Below are 18,342 nucleotides of genomic sequence, written 5' to 3'. Positions count from 1 at the left end.
CATTCAACACCATAATTCCCTCCATGCTCGACAAGAAGTTCAGAGACCTTGGCCTGGACCCTGCCTTGTTCAGCTGGATCCTGGACTTCCTGTCAGATCGTCGGTACATGGTAAGATTGGGCTCCCTCAACTCCACCCCTCTGATGCTCAGCACAGGAGTCCCTCAGGTATGTGTACAAAGCTCCCTCCTTTACTCCCTGTATACCCATGACTGTGTCACCACCCACAGCTCTAATCTGCTGATTAAATTTGTCAACAACACTATTTTGATTGGCCTAATCTCAAACGATTATGAGGCGGCCTACAGGGAAGGAGTATTCTCTCTGACACAGTGGTGTCAAGAAAACAACCTCTCCTTCAATGTCATAAAAACAAGGGAGTTGGTTGTTGATTCCAGGAGGAATGGTGACAGGCTAATCCCTATTGACAGCAATGGATCTGGGGTTGAGAGGGTAAACAGCTTTAAATTCCTTACCATAAACATCACTGAGGATCTCACGTCACCTGTACATACCGGCTGTGTGGTGAAAAAGGCACAACAATGCCTCTCTCACCTCAGATGGTTGAAGAATTTTGGTATGGGCCCCAAATCCTAAGAACTTTCTACAGGGGCACAATTGAGAGCATCCTGACTGGCTGCATCACTGCCTGGAATGGGAACTGTACCTCCCTCAATCGCAGGATTCTGCAGAGAGTGGTGCGGACAGCCCAGCGCATCTGTAATTGTGAGCTTCCCATGATTCAGGACACTTACAAAGACAGGTGTGAAAAAAGGGCCAGAAGGATCATTGAGGACACGAGTCACCCCACCACAATCTATTCCAGCTGCTACCATTCGGCATAAAAGCCAGGACCATCAGGCTCCGGGACAGTTTCTTCCATCAGGCCATCAGACTAATTAACTCACCCTGATTAGAATGTATTTTTATGTTTCATTGACTGTTCTATTTATTATAAATTACTATGATTGCACATTTAGATGGAGACGTAACGTAAAGATTTTTACCCCTCATGTATGTGAAGGATGTAAGAAAAAAACCAATTCAATTCAATTCATTTCAATTTCTGCTGATTGCGTCTAATATTATAGCACTTTACATTTTAATATTCTCATCAACAGAAAAATGTATTAATCCCGTTTGTCTCTACAACAGTAAATTGGTAGATTTTTTTTTGTAATTCAAATTTTTATTATTATTTATTCTTATTTTACAAAGCAGCACAGCATATCATAGAGCAGATACAGTACAGCATATTTGCACAGCCATCCCATGACAGGAAAACATATAAAACTAAGAAACAGAAAAAAACTTCTAATTTAAGTTTAAATTAACATGCAACCAAAATTGATCCCAGGCGTCTTGCACTTTTCCCTCACTGTTAATTCTTCCCAACATGTGTTCATATGATGAAATCTTAATCATTTCCTCAGTCCATTCCCACACACATTTGAGCTTATGACTTCACATCATCGTGGTTTCCTCTGAGCTCTTTTGTGATGTTTCCAAAGCCAGTCTTGCACATCACTTATCCGAACATGACACCAGACCCTCTGTTTAGGAAATTGTGGGGCTACCAACAAATTCTATTTGTTAAAAGGACATTAATTATAAGGGACCATTAGACATAGGAGCAGAATTAGGCCATTTGGCCCTTCATGTCTGCACCGCCAGTCCATTATGGCTGATTCATTATTCTTCTCAACCCCATTCTCCTGCCTTCTTCCTGTAACCTTTGATATCCTTAATAATCAAAAACCTATCAATTTCCACTTTAAATACACTCAATAACTTGGCCTCCACAGCCATCAGTGGCAAAGAATCCCACAGATTCACCACCCTCCGGCTAAAGAAATTCCTCCTCACCTCAGTTCCAGGGGGACATCCTTGAATTCTGAGGCTGTCCCCTGTTGTCCTAGACTCTCCTATTAAATGAAACATTCTGTTCACTTCCACACTATCTTGGCCTTTCAATATTTGACAAGCTTCAATGAGATCCCCCCTCATTATTCTAAACTCCAGTGAGTACATGCACAGTGCCACCAAACGCACCTCAAATGTTAACCTGTTCATTGCTGTGATTATTCTCAGAAGATCCTGTAGACCCTCTCCAATGCCAATACTCTTTCATAGATAAGAGCTCAAAACTGTTCACAATATCCAAGTGTGAATGTTTCATTCTTCAGGATATGTGACACTATATAATCATATTATTAGGATTGTTGTTCAGTTTCTAAGACATTAATTCTATCTCTTTGCTCCTTCGCAGCTATTTCCCGCCAGTTATCCCAATCAAAACATTTGTGAATTTCAGATACCTGTCCTAAATTTCCACTCAGAGCAGCTTTAGGCTGATGAGAATAATCCAGTTAATTAAAATTCCATTTGAAGGAAATAGAAATCTAGAGAGCTTATTATAAAACTATGAGGCCATAAGATATAGGAGCAAAATTAGGTCTTTTGGCCCATTGAATCTGCTCTGCCATTTCATTATGACTGATCCAAATTTCCACTCAGCCCCAATCACCTGACTTCCCCATGTCATTTCATGCCCTGACTAGTCAAGAATCTATCATCCTCTGCCTTAAACATACATAAAGACTTGCCCTCCACAGCTGCCTGTGGCAATGAATTCCACAGATTCACTGAACTCTGTACGAAAAGGGATGTCCCTCTATTCAGAGGCAATATACTCTGGTCTTAGTCTCTCCAAGCATAGGAAACATTCTCGCCACATCCACTCTATCAATGCCTTTCGCCATTCGATAGGTTTCAATTAAGTCACCAGTCATTCTTCTGAATTCCAGTGAATACAGGCTCAGAGCTATCAAGCACTCTTTATATGACAAGCTTTTCAATCCTGGAATAATTTTTGTGAACATCCTTTGAACCCTCTCCAGTTTCAGCACATCCTTTCTAAGATGAGAAGCCCAAAATTGCTCACAGTACTCCAAGTGCGACCTCACCAGTGCTTTATAAAGTCTCAATATTATATCCTTGCTTCTACAGTATATTATAGTCCTCTTGAAAAGAATGCTAACATCGCATTTGCATTCCTCTTCACAGATTCAACCAGCAAATTAACCTTTAGGGAACCCTGCACAAGGACTTCCAAGTCCCTTTGTGCCTCAGTTTTATTTTCTCTCTATTTAGAAAATAGTTAACCCTTTCATTTATTCTGCAAATGTACATGACCATACACTTCATGACACTGTATTTCATCTGCCACTTCTTCGGCCATTCTCCTAATCTATCTGTCCTTCTGTAGCCTCTCTACTTCCTTAAAACCACCTTCCCCTTCACCTACCTTCATATCATCTGCAAACTTTGCAACAAAGCCATCAATTCCATCATCAGAATTATTGACATATAACAGAAAAAGAACTGGTCCGAACACAGACCCCTGAGAGCACCACTTGTCACAGCAAGCCAACAGAAAAGGCTCCCTTTATTCCCATTCTTTGCCTGCTGCCAATCAGCCACTGTTTATCCATCCTGTAATATCACAGGCTATTAGCTTGTTAAGCAGCCTCATATGTGGCACCTTGTCAAAGGCTTTCTGAAAATACTAGCACACAACATCAACCAACTCTCCTTTATCTATACTGCTTGAGATTTTTTCAAAGAATTCCAACAGATTTTTCTGGCAAAATTTTTGCTTAATGAATCTGTGCTGACTAAAGCCTATTTTATCATTTGCCTCCAGATACATTGAGACCTCATCCTTAATAATTGACTCCAACATCTTCCACACCTCTGAGGTCAGACTAACTGCCCTATGGTTTCCTTTCTTCTGCCTCTCTCCCTTCTTGAAGAGTGGAGTGACATTTGCAATTTTCCAGACTTCCAGAACTATTCCAGAACCTTAAAAGGTTCTTAAAATGTCATTACTCATGCCTTCACAATATCTTCAGCCATCTCTTTCAGAACCCTGGGGTGTAGTCCATCTGGCCCAGGTGACTTATCTACCTTCAGACCTTTCAGTTTCCCAAGAACCTTCTGTGGTTATGGTAACTTCAGACACTTCATGACCCTTGACACCAAGAGCTTCCACCTTACTTCTAGTGTCTCCACATTGAAGACTGATGCAAAATCTTTATTCAGTTCATCTGCTGTTTCCTTGTCCCCTATTATAAACTTTCCAGCATTGTTTTCCAATGGTCAGATATCCACTCTTGCCTCTCTTTTACATCAATGTATTAGGAGAAACTTTTGGTATCCTAGAGTTTTCAGAGTAATTTGTAAATATTACAAAATAGGCACATGGATAAAAGAAAAATGGAGTGTTATGTGGTCTGGAAGGGTTATATTCAACTTGGATTAGGTTAAAGTGTTCAGCAGAACATCGTGAGCCAAAAGGCCTGTACTGTGCAGTACTGTTCTAAGTTCTATTAATTTGGAAAACAATATTATATTCCAAATTTCTGTACTTTTTAAAACAATAAGAAAAGAAGTTGTGACCTGAAATTCCTTTCCTCAAAGGTGATATAAAGACCAAAACCTGATGTTAAAATGCTCAGTTTGTTCACATAATTGGTTAAAATAATGTCAGTATTAGTAAAGGAAAACATTAATTTCCTGAAATCCCGGGCAACGTTCATATTGTAGAACAAGGAAATGTTTATGTAAATCTTTTCATGACCTCTAACATCTCAAAGCACTTTAGAGCCAATTGCTCTAAAATATCACTTTAATATGATATGGGTAATTGCAGCAAATCAAACTAAATCTCACGTCTGCACATGATCCATAATCCACCACTCCCTGCATTTTCAAATCCATTCAATTTTCACTATCATATCTGCTTCCACATGAAGCCCTGGCAGCCCTATTCTAGGCACCTATCACTGTGAGGGCAAACCTGCCCCACCCACCTCCTTTCAACTTTCTCACCTCCAGGTAAAAGCACATCCTCTAGTATTTTACATTTCTACGCTGGTAACAAAGAATGTCTGTCTAATCTATCTATGCTTCTCCTAACTTTATAACCTTTTTTCAGGTCTCCCTTCAGCGAGTCTCTGCATTCCAGAGTAAACAACACCTACGCTCGGTCCGCCAGAAAAAGCAAGATCTCCCAGTGGCCACACATTTTAATTCCACGTCCCATTCCCATTCTGATATGTCTATCCATGGCCTCCTCTATTGTCAAAATGAATCCAAACTCAGGTTGGAGGAACAACACCTTATATACCGGCTGGGTAGCCTCCAACCTGATGGCGTGAACATTGACTTCTCTAACTTCCGTTAATGCCCCTCCTCCACTTCTTACCCCATCCCTGACATATTTAGTTGTTTGCCTGTTCTCCATCTCCCTCTGGTGCTCCCCCCCCCCTTCTTTCTCCTGAGGCCTTCCGTCCCATGATCCTTTCCCTTCTCCAGCTCTGTATCACTTTCACCAATCACCTTTCCAGCTCTTAGCTTCATCCCACCCCCTCCGGTCTTCTCCTATCATTTCGCATTTCCCCCTCCCCCCCCCCACTACTTTCAAATCTCTTACTATCTTTCCTTTTGGTTAGTCCTGACGAAGGGTCTTGGCCCCAAACATCGACAGTGCTTCTCCCTATAGATGCTGCCTGGCCTGCTGTGTTCTACCAGCATTTTGTGTGTGTTGCTTAAATGTAGTTTATTCATTTTTTCTTTGATACTCATACCCTCTAATTGAACAGAGCCCTTACTAAAATCCTCCAATTCTTTCCTATTATGGGGTGACAAGAATTGCATGCAGTACCCTTAATGTGGCCAAAATTTATACAGCCACAACATGGGTTCTTTACTCTTCCGCTCAACACTCTGACCAATGAAGGAAAGTGTACCATTCACCTTCTCTACTGGCCTTAACCACTTTCAGAGAACTGTGGACTTGAACCCCAAGGTCAACCTCAAATTTAATCGTCATTCAACCATACATGAATGCCCATGAATACACCCAAATGAAAGAGTGTACTGCAGGGCCAGTTGTACAAAACAAGGTACTAACAGTCATACACCGCACAAGGCACACATAGCACATATAAATTGCAAGCACATATAACCTATCAGTTACATACAGTCACACGAATAAATAGTGCAAGACCCTAAATCCAATGAATGTTGCAGCAATTTGCCATCGAACACAATACGGCTTGTCTTCTGCCGAATGAACAGAGAGGTGCAGCATCACTCTCAGCCCGGACACTGTGTCACTCCGCCTCCTATGGAGCACACCGACTCTGATGCCTCTCTGCTGGGCAGCTGTAAACAGGCAACACTGTGGCTTAAGGCCTCGTCCTGGCTATAACAAAGGCCACACACCTCCCCTGCTCTCTTACCCTGCCATTTGCCAAAAAAAATCAGTGAATTGGACTTGCAACATTCCACCTTAACAATATCCAACAGGGCGTTGCGTTTACAAGAAAAGTGACTAAGATAGGCACTAGCTGTTAAACTGTACCACACCTTCGCAAACTGATTTCTCCAACACCCCTTTTAGCAGCACAATCCACACCTAGTCCAGCTCCTTCAGTTTCTCCACAACTTGTTGATGTGGTAAACCTGTAGCACTTTAAATTCTTAATGTCCAACAGGGTGACACAATTGTAAAGAAATATGCTTAAAATGGACAATAGCACTATTTGTTGGCCCCATACAAGCCACTATGATTGAACGTCCCTTTGTCTTACTAGAAGATTTCTCTGTACAACAGTGCTGTTAAGGATGCTGCCATTAACTGTACATTTTCTCCTTACCTTTGACATTTTCCCCAAATTAAACTCCATCTGCCAATTCATCTCTACTTGGTAAGAAGATGAACTTCCACAAGGCACAGATACTTGAATTGTCCTTGCATCTCCCCATTGTTACCATCAGGACCTCTCCAGGCATTTTATGGCCCTTGTTTTCTGTAAGTAGCATCTGGATCTGCCTCACCCTATTCGGTTAATGATCCATCTATCCTTATGGAAGATTATCTCGGTAGTCTTTCTGTTGCCCTGTTAAAATGGTCTATTGGATAATATATCAAATGTCATTTTCCTGAAGAATATTTTTAAGTTCATTACCAAGACCAGTAAGTCACTAAGAGCAACTATCTCAGAATTACTAGAATCCTAACTTAAAATGCCAAGACAGATTCTGTTCAAAGTATAGCCATCACAGTCAAATTACAATTTTTTAATCAGCTTAGTTCTTTTGTCAGTTGACAGACTCTGAGTCACAAGGTGGACATAGTGCTGTGGTTTGAAGGAAGAAGAGGAGGTCTGAGGACTTTAGATTTTGTTGATTGCTTTGATATCTATAATCAGTGTTGGAAGAGTGTGATTCTTGTTGAAAGAGACTCTCATTTTGAATCATATTTCAATTCTGACTTTGCTGATGTGTCAAATAACGTAAAATCCCCAAATGCTCCCTGTGCAGAAGAAATAAGCAGGTTTGTCTGTTTCAGAAAACCACTTAAAATATTTTTTAAAATTAATTTTTGTTGGTTTAGAGATACAATGTGAGACAGGTCAATCCAGCCCAACAGGCTGCACTACCCAATACCCTACCTACTTTGCTATGTATCAGTGAGTTCCATGCCTGATATGAGACTGAGCCTTTCTCCCTCTGCCTTCGTCTCTGTGCCTTCACCTTTGGCAAGGACTCTCCACCCCGCACCGATGACTTTTTCTGCCATCTTCAACCCTCCTCCTCTTCCTACACGGCCTGCTCTGGTCTTCTGCATCCTCCTGATCTTTTAATTGCTACTGCCGACGGGACATCAACCATCTCGACTTCAGCACTGTTCTCTCCATTCCAACTCTCATTCTGAGCTCTCTGCTCTGCACTCTCTCTGCACTAATCCTAACCTCACCATCAAACTGAAGTTAAGGGGGGTGCTGTAGTAGTCTGGTGCAATAACCTCTACCTTGCTGAGGCCCAGTGACAACTATCAGACACCTTGTCTTACTTACCACTAAAACAGGATCCCAGTAAGGATCCCCAGGCTATTGTCTCCCACAACATTACTGATGGCCTGGGGGAAGGAGCTGGTTCCCATCCTAACAGTCATCATCCTAATGCTACGGTACCTCCTGCTGATGGAAGGGGATAAATGAGATTGTTGGACAATGGGGGAAAATCACTGATGATACTAGGATCCCTCACAATCCTTCGTAGGTCTTGTGGTCAGATGCCTTGCAGTTCCCATATCAGACAGGGATCCAGCTAGTCTGTACACTCTCAGTGGTGCTCCTGTACAAATGGTTAGAATGAGGAGGGGAGGAAGGAGCTTCACTCACCTCAGTATCTTCAAGAAATGGAGATGCTGCTGTACTTTGTTGACTAAAGAGGTGGTTTAGAGGGAGCAGTTGAAATCATCCATGAAGTGTAGTCCTAGAAACCTCATGCTCCTGACTCACCACGGAAATGCCGTTTATGTGCAGTGAGCGTTGGGCTGCCTGTAGTGTTCTAAAGTCCAGATAATCTCTTCAGTCTTACCACGTTGAGTCTAAAGTTGTACTGATACCATTCTACCAGCTACTCTACCTCCTCTCTGTCTCAACTTTGTTGCTGATGATTCCAACCACTGATGTTTCACTAGTAACATTGATGATTTGGTTAGAACTGAATCCAACGGTACAGCCATGCATCAGCAGTGGGTTGAAAACACAGCCCTCAGGGTGCTGGCTCTCAGTGTGATGGAGCTAGAGGTGTTGTTGCCAACATGGAGTGACCGTAGTCTTTCTGTCAAGAAGTCCAAGATCCAAATACAGAGAGAGGCATTAAGACCCAACGAGGTGAGTTTACCACCAGCTTCAGAGAGATGATCATATTAAATGCCGAGCTGTCCTTGAAAAACAACATTCTGACATATGAGGTACCATTTTCCAGGTGAATCAGGATGGAGTGCAGAACACAGTGGGATTATAAACAATGATAAGGATGAAAACCAAAAGGGGATATGGACAAGTTAAGTAGATAGCTGAGAACATTATAGATTGTGAAAAATTGTGACGTTACTTATTTTGGTCTCAGCCCAAAATGATGGCTATTTATTCCTCTCCATAGATGCTGCATGACCTGCTGAGCTCCTGTGTAACGCACACAAAATGCTGGAGGAACTCAGCAGGTCAAGCAGCATCTATGAAGATATCACCATCTCAGACCGAAATTTTAACTCTTTATTTCTCTCATTATTTCCTGCCTGACCTACTGAGCTCTTTCAGAATATTGTGTGTGTTTTTGCCAAACACCAATGCTCCATTCACCAAAATAAAGTGGGATTTCTCGGTAGCCACCCATTTCAATTCTGCTCCCCATTCCCATTCCAACATATTAGTCCATGGCCTCCCTACTGCCACGATAAAACCACACTCAGGTTGGAGGATCAACACCTTATATTCCATCTGGGTGGCCTTCAACTTGATGGCATGAACATTGATTTCTCGAACTTCCGGTAACTGCCCACCCCAACTCCCTCACCATTCTCAATTCCTGTTTCCCTCTCTCACCTTATCTCTTTACCTGCCTCCAGCAAAATACTGGAGGAACTCAACAGTTCAAGCTACATCTAGGGAGAAGAATGAGGAGTTGTCATCTCAGACCAACTGTTGACTCTTTATTCCTCTCCATACCTGCTCCCTGACCTACTGATCTCCTCCACCATTTTATGTGTGCTTTTGCTAAGCACTTATGCTCCATCCTCCAGAGAAAGTGTGATTTCCAGGTAGCCACCCATTTCAATTCAACTCCCCATTCCCATTCCGACATGTTAGTCCATGGCCTCTACTACTGCCATGATGAGGCCACGCTCAAGTTGGAGAAGCAACCTGCATAGCCTCTGGATAGCCTCCGACATGATGGCATGAACATCAATTTCTTGAACTTCCAGTAATTGGCCACCCCGATTCTCCATCACCATTCTCCATTCCTGTTTCCCTCTCTCACCTTATCTTTTTACCTGCCCATCACCTCCCTCTGGCGCTCCTCTTCCTTCCCTTTCTTCCATGACCTTCTATCTTGTCACATCAGATTCTTCCTTCTTCAGCCCTTTATCTCTTTCACCAGTCAACTTCCCAGCTCAACTACAGAAGAAATTAGAGCACTAACAATAGTACTACAGTATTACTCCGTATTAGTTCTAATCATTATTGACAGAGGGATTTATAAGAACATAAGACCATAGACATTGGAGCAGAATGAGTCCATTTGGCCCATTGAGTCTGCTCCACTATTCAATCATGGTTGATCCTTTTTCCTCTCATCAGCTCCACTCCCCAGTCTTCCTCCCATAACCTTTGATGCCATGTCCAAACAAGAACCTATCAAGCTCTGTCTTAAATACACTCAGTGACCTGTCCTCCACAGCTGCCTGTGGTAATATATTCCACAAATTCACCACCCTCTGGTGAAAGAAATTTCTCTACTTCTCTGTTTTAACTGGACACCTCTCTATCCTGAAGTTGTGCCCTCTTGTCCTTGACTTCCTCATCATGGGAAACATCCTTTCCACATCTGCACTGTTTAGGCCTTGCAACATTCGAAAGATTTCAATGTGATCCCCCTTCATCCTTCTAAGTTCCAATGAGTACAGACCCAGAACTATCAACCAATCCTTTTATGATAACCCTTTCATTCCCAGAATCATCCTTGTGAATCTCCTCTGAACCCTTTCTAATGCCAGCACATCTTTTCTTAGATGAGGAGCCCAAAACTGTTCACAGTACTCAAGGTGAGGCATCACCAGTGCCTTACAAAGCCTCAACATCACATCCCTGCTCTTGTATTCTAGACCTCTTGAAATAAATGCTAACACTGCACTTGCCTTCCTCAGCACCAACTCTATATTCAAGTTAAACTTTAGATTGTACTGCACAAAGATCCCAAGTCTGTTTGCATCTCATATTTTTGGGTTTTCTCCCTGTTTAGAAAATAGTCTGCACATTTATTCCTACTACCAAATTGCATAACCATGCATTTTCCAACATTGTATTGCATTTGCCACTTCCTTGCCCATTCTTCTAATTTGTCTAAGTCCTTCTGCAGCCTACCTGTTTCCTCAACACTACCTGTTCCTCCACTAATCTTCGTATCATCTGCAAAACTGGCAACAAAGCCATCCATTCCATCATCTAAATCATTGATATACAGCATAAGAAGAAGTGGTCCTAACACTGACCCCTGTGGAACACCACTACTCACTAGCAGCCAACCAAAAAAGAATCCTTTTATTCCCACTCACTGCCTCCTACCAATCAGCCAATGCTCTATCTATGCCAGTAACTTCCCTGTAATACCGTGGGCTCTTAACTTGGTAAGCAGCCTCATGTGTGGCACCTTGTCAAAGGCCTTCTGAAATTCCAAATATACGTCTGCTGGCATCCCTGTCAGCACCTCCTTCCAATTTACTTTGGCCAACTTCTTTCTCATACCCCTGTAATTTCCTTTACACCATTGAAATACTGTTATGTCAGACTTTGCATTCTCACTGTCAAATTTCATGTTGTACTCAATCATATTATGATCACTTCTTCCTAAGGATTCCTTTAACTTAAGCACCCTAATCACCTTCCATTCATTACATAACATCCATAGCTAATCCCCTTGTAGTCTCAATGACAAACTGCTCTAAAAAGCCATCTCTTATGCATTCAACAAACTCACTCTTTTGAGATCCATTACCAACCTGATTTTCCCTATCAACCTGCATGTTAAAATCTCCCATGACTATCATAACATTGCTCTTTTGACTCTCCTTTTCTATTCCATGCTGTAATCTGTGGTCCATGTTCCAGCTACTGTGGGGAGGCATGTATATAACTGCCATCAGAGTCCTTTTATCCTTGCAGTTTCTTAACTCAACCCACAACGATTCAGCATCTTCTGATCCTATGTCACATCTTTCTACTGATCGGATGTCATTCTTTACCAGCAGAGCCACACTATCCCGTACATCTAACTTTCTATCTCTCTGACACCTTGGATATTCAACTCACAACTACAACCATCCTTCAGCAAGGATTCAGTGATGGCCACATCATCATACTTGACAATCTGTAATTGTGTAACAAGATCATCCACCCTATTTCTAATACACCATGCAATGAGATTTAACACTTTGAATACTGTATTTTCTACCCTTTTTGATTCTGCATCCCTAATGCACTGATACTCACCCTGCTGGCTACAATTATGTCTGATCATCTGCCTGCCCTTCCTGACAGTCTGACTGCATGCTATCTTTGTTCTTTTTTGAAACATTCATCTTATCTTGAGTCCCTTCACACCGGTTTCCACACCCCTGCCAAATTAGTTTAAAACCTCCCTAAGAGCTCAAACAAACCTGCTGACTGGAATATTAGTTCCTCTCGGGTTCAGGTGCAACCTGTCACTTTGAACTGCTCATATCTCCCCCGGAAGAGATCCCAACAATCCATAAACCTGAAGACCTTCCCCTGCGCCAGCTTCTCAGCCATGCATTGATTTGCTATATCATCATATTTCTTCCCTCAATAACATGTGGCACAGGTAGCAATCCAGAAATTACTACCCGGGATTTCCTGCTTCTCAGCTTCCTACCTCACTCTCTAAATTCTCTTTCAGGACTTCTTTGCTTTTCCTTCCTATGTCATTAGTACCAATATATATAAAGACATCTGGCTGCCCTCCCTCCTCTCCAACATGTCGTGGATGTGATCCAAGATGTCCCTGACTCTGGCACCGGGGAAGCAACCTACCATCCTATATCCCATTCATGTCCACAGAATCTCCTGCCTTTTCCTCTGACTATTCAGTCCCTTATTGGTACTGCTCCCCTATTCTCTCTCTTTCCCTTCTATACCATGGACCTATGCTCAGTGCCAGTAAACTGATCTCTGTGGCATCCCCCAGAATAGTATCCAAAATGGTATACTTATTTTTGAGGGAATGGCTGAGGAGTGCTCTGTACTAACTGACTATTCACATTTCCATTTCTCCTGACAGTCACCCAACCACTCGCCTCCTGTAACTTAGGGGTGAATACTTCCCTGCAACTCTGATCAAGGATCTCCTCACTTTCCCGTACAAGCTAAAGTTCATCCAGCCTCTGCTCCCTCACCTCTAACCCTCTGACTCTCAATACAGAAGCCCCTCAGGGCTGTGTACGGAGTCCCCTGCTTTACTCCCTGTATACCCATGACTGTATCGCCACAAAGGAGGTGGTTATGGATTACAGGAGGTATGGAAATGGGCTAACCCCTATTGACATCAATGGATCTGGGTTTGAGAGGGTAAACAGCCTGGCATCCACATCATCGAGGACCTCATGTAATCTGTACACACCAGTTATGTGGTGATAAGGGCACAACAGCGCCTCTTTCACCTCAGATGGTTGAGGAAGTTTGGTATGGGCCCCCAAATGCTAAGAGATTTCTGCAGGGGCATAGTTGAGAGCATCCTGACTGGCTGCATCACTGCCTGGTATGGGAACTGTACCTCCCTCAATCGCAGGATTCTGCAGAGAGTGGTGCGGACAGCCCAGTGCTTCTGTAGTTGTGAACTTCCCATGATTCAGGACATTACAAAGACAGGTGTGTAAAAAGGATATGTAGGATCATTGGGGACCCAAGTCATCCCAACCACAATCTATTCCAGCGGCTACCATCCGGGAAACAGTACCACAGCATAAAAGCCAAGACCAACAGGCTCCAGGACAGTTTCTTACACCAGGCCATCAGATTGATTAACTCATGCAGATTTGTGTGTACTCTACATTACATTGACTGTTCTATTTATTATAAATTATTATAAATTACTATGATTGCACATGGCACATTTAGGCGGAGATGTAGCGCAAAGATCTTTACTCCTCATGTATGTGAAGGATGTAAGAAATAAAGTCAATTCAATTCAATATGGTCAGCAGGTGGATGCATTTCACTCAGATGTAGTTCCCTGGGAGACTCTGGGTCTTCCAGGATTCCAACATCTGGCATAAAGAACACACGGCAGGTATTTATTACACTAGGTACAGTAAGAGAAAAAAGAAAGGTACTTGTTCAGTGTAAGCAATGAGCAAAATCAGGACAGACACATAGTGCAGGTTATAGTTTGCCTTCATATAATGCTGTCGACAATTTCACACTTAAAACCGCAGTGAGCGAAACAGTTCTGAATTGTCTTACTGCTTATTTCTTACCAACTGTCAGTGACAAAAATCACTGCTTTTTGAATACAAGCATGATGCTATTTCAAAGCTGTTTTCTCTAAGCATGGTGTAGTGTCTAATGGCCACACAAATGCGCACAAATAATGCTTGTTAGAATTTTTTCGGCAACACTCTCCTGTCTCAGTTAAATGTCCCATATAAACGAGAGGAATCCCAGCTACAGTGCCCTGTAAAAAGTACTCCCTCTCCGCTCCATTGGAAATTTTCATGTTTTATTGTTTTACCACATTGAATCACAGTGGATATAATCTGGCTTTTATTGACACTGATCAACAGTGTCAAAGTGAAAACAGATCTCTATAAATTGATGTAAATTTATTACAAATATAAAACACAAAGTAATTGATTGGCTAAGTATTCACCCCCATCAAGTCAGTATTTAGTAAATGCAATTTTGGCTGTGATTGCAGCCTTGAGTCTGTGTGGATAGGTCTCTATTAGCTTTGCACATCTGGACACTGCACTTTTTCCCCATTCTTCTTTACAAAACTCCTGAGGCTCAGTCAGATTGCATGGGGATTATGAGTGAACAGCTCTTTTCAAGTCCAACCACAAGTTCTCAGTTGGATTAAGATCTAGACTCTGACTTAACCTCTCCAGGACTTCAACTTTGTGTTTTTAAGCCGTTCCTGTGTAGCTTTGGCTTTATGCTTGGGTCATTGTCTAGCTGGAAAACAATTTTTTTCCCCAAGTTGCAGTCCACTTGCAGACTGCATCAGCTTTCCCCCCAGGATTTCTATGCATTTTGCTCCATTTATTTTACCCTCAAACTTAACAAGCCTTCCACGGCATGCTACAGAGAGGTATCCCCACAGCATGACACAGCCACCACCATGCTCTATTGTAGAGATGGTGTGTTTTTGATGATGTGCTGTGTTTGACTTATGCCAGACATAGCATATAGTTTGATGGCCAAAAAGCTCAATTTTGGTTTCATCAGACCATAGAACCTTCTTCCAGCTGTCTTCAGATTCACCCTCATGCGTCCTGATGAACTCTGGCCAATTTTTCACATGAGTTTTTTCAACAGTGGCTTTCATTTGCGACTCTTACATAAACCTGTGACTGGTGAAGCACCCATGCAACAGTTGTTGTATGCAGCCTCTTCTCTCTCAGCCACTGAAGTTTGTAATTCCTCCAGAGTTGTCATAGGTCTCTTGATGGCCTCCCTCACTAGTCCCCTTCTTGCACAGTCACTCAGTTTCTGAGGATGGCCTGCTCTAGGCAGATTTACAGCTGTGCCATATTCTTTCCATTTCTTAATGATTGACTTAACTGTACTCCAACGGATAATCAGTGACTTAGAAATTTTCTTGTATCCATTTCCTGACGTGTGCTTTTCAATAACGTTTTCACGGCGTTCTTTGGAGTGTTTATGTAAAATCTTGTTTTTCACATGGTAAACATTGCAGTCTTGAATGACTCCACCATTTATGTTGTTTCCAATATGGATTTCTACTGATTGAATCTAATATTATAGCATTTTACATTTTAGGCTTCTCAGCAACAGAGAAAGTCATTAATCCCCATTAGTCTCTACAACAGAAAATTGGTTGATTTGAACTTTTGACTTTACATTGTTGTGGTTTCCTCTGGCCTCTTTTGTGGTGTTTCCGAAGCCAGTCTTCTCCAGAAGAATCTCTTTGTTGTATCACATCCAGACCATTAATCTGTCTTTCTTCTCCCAATGAGATGCAGAGCATTTCCTACGCTTTATCTTTTTTATAAACTGAGGTTAGTGCCACAGAAGAACATTCCTGAGTCATAAATAAACATTGCACATCACTTACCCGAATATTACATCACACCCACTGTTTGTAAAGCAAGATTAGGAGACTGAGGGCTAACAACAAATTCTGTTTGTTAAAGGGACATTAATTATAAGGGACCATAAGACATGAGAGCAGAATTAGCCCATTCAGCCTTTCAGGTCTGCTCCACCATTCCATCATGGCTGATTCATCTCAACCCCATTCTCCTGCCTTCTTCCTGTGACCTTCCACATCCTTACTAATCAAAGCCTATCTACTTCCACTTTAAATATACTCAATAACTTGGCCTCCACAGCCATCAGTGGCAATGAATCCCACAGATCTACCACCCTCTGGCTAAATTAATTCCTCCTCATCTCAATTATAGATGGAGGTCTGTCATTATATTTTGACTCTGTGCCTTCTTGTCCTAGACTCTCCTATTAAATGTGTTATGAGTGATGAACAGACCTGATGGACAATGGGGTGCAGAGTTAACCATTCCCAACCTCCTCCCCCCGAGAACTACAAACTATTGCTGTTGTTATGCTATTATTGAGAGAGAGAGAGATAAAGCCCAGGCAAGAACATTTGCTACAGATAAGAGGGGGAGAGAGACTGTTGATTTACTGTATTATGACTTCTACAAGGATTATTTACCTTCTACTACTTTACTCATTAACAGTCCTCAGGAGACAGCAGGTGGCCTGATTTGATGGACACGGTCATTCAGAGTTGATGGATAGCTGAGACCCCGTGAGTAGGGATAAAAGACAGGTCTGGAGAGACACTCTTCAGACACACCCGTGGACACTGACCGAGTGTTGTGAACCCACAGAAAGGTGGGGGCTTCGAAGACCGAACCAGGAGATCAGTCAGTAAAGCTCACAGTGTTACAACAGGGCCGGTGGGGGCTTGTGTGTGTGTCCACTCATGCCAGAGTGATGAGTCCACCACAGAAGAATGGTCTGGCTGAAGACCAGAGGGGTCATAACTGAATGACCACAACGATATGACGGATTAAGAAAGCAAAGGAAGGTTTGGCTGCAGTAGCTGTTCCCTCTCGCTCGCTCTCTCTCTCCAACGATTACAACCCAACAACCATAATTACCTCAGCACGCATGAACTAAACTGAACTTTATACTTTTCTATGACAATTCATTTATCCCTAGACATCAATAGAGCTTGTTTATTATTGCTTATTATTATTCCTACACTTTTAGGTTTATTACTGCTAACTTGTGTAATATGTATATTTGCATTATTGGTATTGTTTTGCTTATTTTAATAATAAACACCTTTGAATATAGTACCACCAGACTCCAACAGATATTTCTGTCTTTGCTGGTCTGACACCCAGTTATGGGGTACGTAACAAATTGGGGCCTCATCTCGAGATTTGATTACCAAATTGGGGGGCCAGTGAATCGGGATAATAGTCCCTTATCTGCTCTGGTTGTGTGGATAACCAGACGGGAAACCAGCAGAGATGGAAATAGACAAATTTCTAAAAAACCCGACTTCGGGAGCATTAGAGGATGCCAGGAAGGTGGAATTGGTGAGTGTTGCGAGACGATTGAATCTCTCGGTGGTGAAACTGGTGATGAGAAAATTGGAAATACAGAGAGCAATAGCTGAGTATTATGTATCCCAAGGTGTGTTTCCGTTGGGGGCATTGGACCTGTTCCCTGAGAGGAAACCAGTCGAGGATGAGGTTCAGTTACAGATGGAAAGATTAAGGTTGGCTGTGGAGAAGGAGAAAAGGGAGCATGAGTTCCAGATAAAGGAGTTGGAGGCTACAAGGCAGTGGGAAGAAGCTGAAAGGCAGAGGGAGGAAAGAGAGAAAGAGAGGCAGCATGAGCTGGAAATAGAGAAGTTGAAGGCATCGCAAGGAAGAGACCAGGCAGCAGACCCAAATGAGGGGTTCAAGATTGGTCAGGAGATCCAGTTGGTACCTCCATTCGAGGAGATGGATGTTGATAAGTTCTTCCTCCATTTTAAGAAAGTGGCTGTGAATCAGAACTGGCCAAAGGAGAAATGGGCTGGTCTGTTACATAGCATGCTTAGGGGGAAGGCTCAGCAAGTGTATTCGGCATTGTCCATGGATGAGTCTAAGGATTACGAGGAAGTAAAAAGGGCTGTATTGAGGAGTTATGAGTTGGTGCCAGAGGCATACTGGCAGAAGTTCCGGAACCTGAGAAAGCTGTGGAACCACACGTATTTAGAGTTTGCCCGTGAGATGTAAATGTATTGTGAGCATTGGTGCGCCTCAAAACGGGTCATTGGAGATTATGATAAAATATTACAGTTAATACTGATGGAGCAGTTCAAAGGTTGTATCCCTGAGAGTATGAAGACGTACTTGGATGAGAAAGAGACAGTGACTCTGTCTGCGACTGCCAAATTTGCAGACGAGTATGCCTTAACC

General features: G+C 42.4%; 1 long non-coding RNA gene across 1 annotated transcript in view; it reads left to right on the top strand.

Annotated features, from left to right (window-relative positions):
- Positions 1–16,708, top strand: part of LOC140739573 (uncharacterized) — a 35,014-nt gene extending 18,306 nt beyond the window's left edge. The window contains exon 4 of the long non-coding RNA XR_012101676.1: positions 16,600–16,708. This is a non-coding gene — a long non-coding RNA (uncharacterized lncRNA). The remainder of the gene's footprint in view (positions 1–16,599) is intronic.
- Positions 16,709–18,342: the final 1,634 nt, after the last annotated feature.

Source organism: Hemitrygon akajei, chromosome 15, assembly GCF_048418815.1.
Source record: "Hemitrygon akajei chromosome 15, sHemAka1.3, whole genome shotgun sequence".
Taxonomy (NCBI): domain Eukaryota; kingdom Metazoa; phylum Chordata; class Chondrichthyes; order Myliobatiformes; family Dasyatidae; genus Hemitrygon; species Hemitrygon akajei.
This window is presented reverse-complemented; position numbering and strand designations above follow the sequence as displayed.